The sequence below is a fragment of the Nelusetta ayraudi genome, unplaced genomic scaffold (assembly GCF_046127955.1).
Source record: "Nelusetta ayraudi isolate G7.1 ecotype Tasmania unplaced genomic scaffold, CSIRO-AGI_Nayr_v1 ptg000003l, whole genome shotgun sequence".
NCBI lineage: Eukaryota > Metazoa > Chordata > Actinopteri > Tetraodontiformes > Monacanthidae > Nelusetta > Nelusetta ayraudi.
In genome coordinates this window covers 2,122,665-2,128,523 of record NW_027466053.1, presented here as the reverse complement: position 1 = coordinate 2,128,523, position 5,859 = coordinate 2,122,665, and the positions used below count along the sequence as shown (strand labels likewise).

The following is a 5,859-nucleotide window of genomic DNA, read 5'->3' as shown; positions in this document are numbered from 1 at the left end:
TTGTATAAAGTGAATTGAGCTTTTTACTTAGAAATCCTACATAGATTTAATCAATGTGCGTCAATACTTTTTCTAGATTACGCTGTCCAGACTGCCAGGCCAAACGTGTGACTCAAAGAGAGACACAGTACATGCCTATTACTGTAAGCTTGACAGCACAACTGCACCAATAATGACATCAATCGAGAGGAACCCGTGTCTAACAATTTATTTCTTTAAGGTACAACAACCATTTGAATTGGTTGGGATGGACCTGATGCGCCTGACCATGACAGAGGATGGTAATCAATACAATTGTGTAATGGTTGATTATTTTACCAAATGGGCAGAAGCCTACCCCCTGAAGAGTAACTCAGCAGAAGAGGTCACTAGTTGTATTTTTATATACACATATGGTGTACCTCAGACTGCTAACAGATCAGGGGGCAGAGTTCAAAAATAAGGTGAGAACCAAACTGTTCATTGTGACATTCCTGTGATTGATATAATGCACCTGTTTCTGTTCATTTGATCAACAGCTAAATAGAAATCGGTGTGAAAAAATGGACATTAAGCGGAGCTTTTGCTCTCTGTACCATCCCCAAACAAATGGTTTGGTGGAAAAACTTAATGGCAGCATTCAGAGGTGAGTGACTTGCAACACATTTTCTGCGTTGAAGCAACACTTTCCAAAAATTGTTCTGACTACAGAACATTTGATATTTAATGTCTGTTACACTTAAGGTCACCCACGAGAAGGTCGAAAGCCTTCTCAAAAATGAGGACCCATTTGAGGGACTACTAAAACTCGAAACATACCAGGAAGTTCAAAAAAATGTTGAAAACTGCCCCAAAAAAATTGAACACAAAAAAAACTTGAAAAAGGTCAAGAGGTGACATTTTGTGTTGGCGACAAAGTTTAATAAAAAAAATAAAACGGCTAAGAACAGTGAAAAGGCAGCCAAATGGCCCCAGACATGTTGGGGGCATTCATTGTGACCATCAGTTGGAGCACTACATTGAACCAGATGAGAGAATTTGCGCAAAACTGAAAAGGATAGCAAGCCCTCCTCCGGTTCAATGCAGTGCTCCAAACGTCCCTCAAAGTGCTGCATGTCCAACTCCAGGTAAGTCTCATGCTGCTCACTATGATTTGTCATTATAGTAAAGTATATTTCTGCAGCATATCTGTACCTCATAAAATGTTGCCACTTTTCAGCTGTAAATGACATTTTTAGAGCCAAGGCTGAAGTTTTTTTTACAGCAGACTTCAAAACCTTGGCTCCATCCAAAAAGCTTGTCAGTGAGGTGAGGTCATTAACCTCTTGATGAGATTGTTGTTGAATGTGGCACAAGTAATTTTTCCTCATGTCCAGGTTTTAAATTGTTTTTTACACTTTTTAGCCAAACACATTTCTGAAAAAAATACTTGTAATTGATTCATTTGCCATGACAGAAATTTGGAAAGGCACTGATAAAAAAAATGAAAAAGGTAAGCTTTACAAGTTGCTGGTTTAAGTCTGGCTTCTTGACCACTAAAATCATTGTTACTTGCAGCTCCACATGTTGGCTTGGGACTGTTTGATTGGAACAGTCTGAAAATAACCACTGGCTGCTAGTGGTAAGTGTACAATGTTTTGATATGAAGAATTGTATTGCATAAAGTATACTTTATAGTTCGCTTCCCGCAAAAGGTTATGTATCGAAGAGTCGCGAGCCATTTTTGTTCCCTTTGGTGCCACAGAAACCGCTCAACAAGGTTGGCCAGTCTGTTTTTTTTTTTTCCACAAATGGCAAAAGAATACATTAATGCACACTTGCATATGTCTTTTGGTTTAGCGCCTTTAAGAATGCACTGATGAAATATCTCCCAATGGAAGTGTGAAACTGTTCCACACTCCACCCAGAAGGACTCAACATCTTGTGGAGTTATAATTTGCAAAGTAAGTAACGTTTTGAAATTGAACATTTTACAAGACGTGATCAGCTTACTTTTGTTTCCTGCAAGATTTCAGAGTTGCGCCTAAGAGGTGAGGTGGTAAATTTTTCAACGGAGCCATCTGCAATTGCAGAAATGCGCAGTGAAATCGCCAAGACCCTTTTGGACAACTCTGGTAAGTTGACTGTATGAGTTGTCTTAAGGCTTTTGGTATTTGCTGTGATTTCTTTTTGGATGTACCTTACACAGACAATTTGGCACCTCTTTGCCGCATATGCGGCAATGAGGACAGTGGGCACATGGTCTCCCTAGTTATCCAATGGGTAAGAATTTTGAAATTTTATTTGTCGTCCCAATAAATGTCTCGCATGGCTTTTTTTTTTTTTTTTTTTTTTTTTTTTTTGTTTCAGAGCCAATGTGCTGCATGCACATTGTGGTTCCATTGGGAATGTGTAGACTTTTTGTGCCCACTGTGCGATTAATTGAATTTTATTTGATAAGGTCTAAATAAGAAGTAGCGCTTTGTTGGAGACTGTGCACGTTTGTTGTTGTTCAAATGCTTATTTTCTGCACCTTGATACAATTAAATTATTTGAAAATCATACACTGTATTTTCCTGGATTTATTATAAATTTTTTAATTACATTACGGGCTTCTTTCATCTTTTCAAATGGGACAATTTGTGTGCGTGCTCAAACCATCTTTATTTACATGGCTCTTTAATAAAAAAAAAAAACACTACAGCTGAAATGGTACTTTACACAAATGAAAAGAAAATGTAAGACTACACACACCCCTCAAATTTTTTTTTTTTTTTTTTTTTTAAATGGAGGCCAGGTGGGCGCAGAGAGTAGCACACTGACAGTCGTGCCTCAAAGTGAAGCTACACAGGAGTGTAGGTTACTCACAGGTCAGGTCAACCTTCCACTCGGGTCTACTGCCCTGAGAAGAAGGGACTCACAGGGTAACCATTTGGGCCACTTTAAGCCAAAGAGGTTCAGCCTCGGCTCGCAGCCAGATCGCGCCTGCTCGCAGAGACTCCTGCTGGGGGGGGGGGTAAGGGTCTTCCAGACACATTTGGGGGTGTACACCGAGCACAGGAAGTCCTTCAGGTAAGGGGAGCACCCCCTTTTGACCAGCGGGTAATACTGGTGAATCTCCAAGCCGATTTCATCCTGCTGCATTTGGCCGAGGGGGTTTGGCAAGAAGGTCTCGTTGTAAGGCAGCCCTGTGCACAAAGGCACCGTGATTGGCTGGTACGTCCCGGGCATCTGTGAGTTGTGACGCTGGAAAACACAAACCTTGTGACCCTCCACGGATCCTACAGAAATGATTGTGCCTTGGCGGATTTGTCTTAAGTTCTTGGAGATGGTGCCGACCCAGACCTCCAGGGTGGCAAAGCCTCCAAGAGACCCAGACCTCCAGGGAGCAAGGAGCAACATTTAATTTCAGGGTGTCTGTTAGTCATGATTGACCCTTTACACACCTACTGCAAGCTGACTAAATATACTTCTCTGCCATCAGAACTTTTTTGTTGTGGACAAAAAAATTTCAATCAAGACTTATTGTTTGTGACTTGTTGTTAAAGGGGACCTATTATACTCATTTTCGGGCTTTTGTATTTGATATCTGGCCCCTCCAGAGCAGCAACCCACGATTTTCCGCGCTGAAAGCTTTTTAGATTTGCGTATCTCGCGGCTCGTTTCCTCGTATTTACTGCATCCCGTGAACACGCTCTTTCACTTCACTCCACCCCAGCCTCACCGGTGCACGCCCCTGCCCTGGGTCACACTCGTCGTCGCTGCTGAGCCTCACTTCCTCAGTTTGCCGGTGCGGGAGTGAAGAGTAAACGGCAAACTTTACGAAACAGGCACAATTTAAACACTTATCGTCGTGAAGGTTTCACTCTTTAGCAGCTGTTTACCGGCTAATCCAGCTTCGTACAGACCCAGCACGGGCTGAGTTATGGCCGCAAGGCGGACCGAAGGTCCCTGTACCTTTTTTGTGCCTTCCGTGTCCCCGGAAATATATTTTACTTTGTGTACTGACCGTGTTTTTGTTTTGTATTTTTGCGAGACATTTTAATAGGGCTTAGAATGATTTCGTTTCGTACTGTTGACTTGTATCAAAACACTGTCCGAGCAGAGAAAATATGTACGCTGAAACGATCACTTCAGTCATAGTCATTTATTATTAGACAAGAATATCTGCACAATTTACGTCCACACCAAGCACAAAGCAGGAAGAGCTCTTCACAACTGATGTTACCATGCTGGCAGCGTGAACATCGCTATAAGGAGTGAAACTTGCGAGTCAAAGTCGCTGCCTCTTCAGTTTCACTGCCAGCGAACACACAACACATATAACAAGCAGAGCACGGAGTTAGCGGTGGTGGCTAACAGCTCATCAACGCGATTCAGCGGTTGTACGTTGCAAGTAGTCTTAAAACTAATGTTGCTTGAGGTCACAATACACTCACAAATACATGTTTTCAAATATTGCCGTGGTTGATTATTCTCTCGTCGTTCACCGGCCGAGTCGAGCCCGTCTCACTCCCGTTGCCGACCGGACGAGAGGGGTCTGGCTGCAGACCGGTGTTCCATCGCTTCCGCATATTAGGCTGACAAACCTCCAACATTTTCTCTGTTCGTTCCACTCCGACGGTTGTGGTCCTTGGTGCTTCGGTAGTGGCTCGGTATTTTTTATTTTATATTTTTTAATTTCCCTGACACCAAAAAAAACATTTTCTTGGAGCAGTGCATTGCTGAATCACTTCCGGGGCAGAGCGGGGGAGGGCGGAACCAGTCCGAGAGGGTGCCGGAGCCTGGCCATGAAAGGAGCTCCGGCACACCGTGGCGTCACGCCGTGCCCAGTGTTGAAAAAATCTCTGTGAACTGAGCGTTTAGAACCATACCCAACAATTTGCAGGGCTCACGTCCAAACGCATGAACGTCATTATTTAACTATATCGAGATCGTTTGATGATAGGGTTCAACATTGTAACAGTTTTTAAAGCTCAGAAAAGTGGAAAAGCATCATAGGTCCCCTTTAATCTGCCATGTTTTCTGTTTAAGACGTGAAAACATACCCCTGTTATTGTTCCGTTTTTTCTCTTCATCTTCCCTCTTCTTTGTTTTTTTCTCTGCCCTCGGTGGGATAGCCCTGGTTAGTGACACTGCCGTCTTGTGCACACATTAGCTGTGGAGCTGTGTGTTCAGAGTGCAGAGGCAGTGGGAATCACTACACCAGCAGCACTTGTTTTTCTACCACCGTGTTCCTCAGACAACACATGATTCATCCCTAACACATTAAACAAATGTAGCCCGTCTACCTTCTATGCGTGTAGATGGGGCCCCAAGTTCTGTAAGGTTCAGTAATGGGTAAAACCTAAAGTAGACCTAAACCTAAAGAAATAAATCTACTGAGAAACTAACAAAACACTTCTTTACTTAACACAGAAATTAAAACCGTGTTCTACAGTCCTTCAACTCAAAATCTCTTTTACAAGGGAAATGACTCAATATCCACAGGATGCACACAATTCCAAGAACAAACAAACAAAACAAAAATTGCAAGCCTGACCCGTTGCTCGGTGCGTGGTGACCAAAAAACTGCAGTCGCTTCACTCCAATGGAGCATCAAACAAATAAAAAAATAAATAAAGCCAGTACCTGTGTGTGGCTGTTGCGTGTTGTGCCCGGTAGGTGGCAGGGCTATAGCGGTGGCAGTGGAGCCGAGCGCAAGGAGCTTCGAACTTTGGAGCTGGCTTGCGGCTCAGCACTGAGCGCTCTCCAGTGGTTGAGGGGGCTGCTGGTTTAGCTGCTTCTCCACCATTGCTTTCTCCACTCATTGGACAAATGAGTGGACGGAGCATTGGAATGTGCCTACTAGACCTCGGGCGGACGTCGTCGTCGACAACTCCCCTCCGCTGGAAAATACTT

General features: G+C 43.4%; 1 long non-coding RNA gene across 1 annotated transcript; it reads left to right on the top strand.

Moving 5' to 3' along the window:
* Positions 1-1,822: 1,822 nt before the first annotated feature.
* On the top strand, positions 1,823-2,376 carry LOC142890762 (uncharacterized). Its single transcript, XR_012927119.1, has 4 exons — positions 1,823-1,922; positions 1,988-2,093; positions 2,168-2,241; positions 2,329-2,376. It is a non-coding gene; the product is annotated as an uncharacterized LOC142890762 (long non-coding RNA).
* Positions 2,377-5,859: the final 3,483 nt, after the last annotated feature.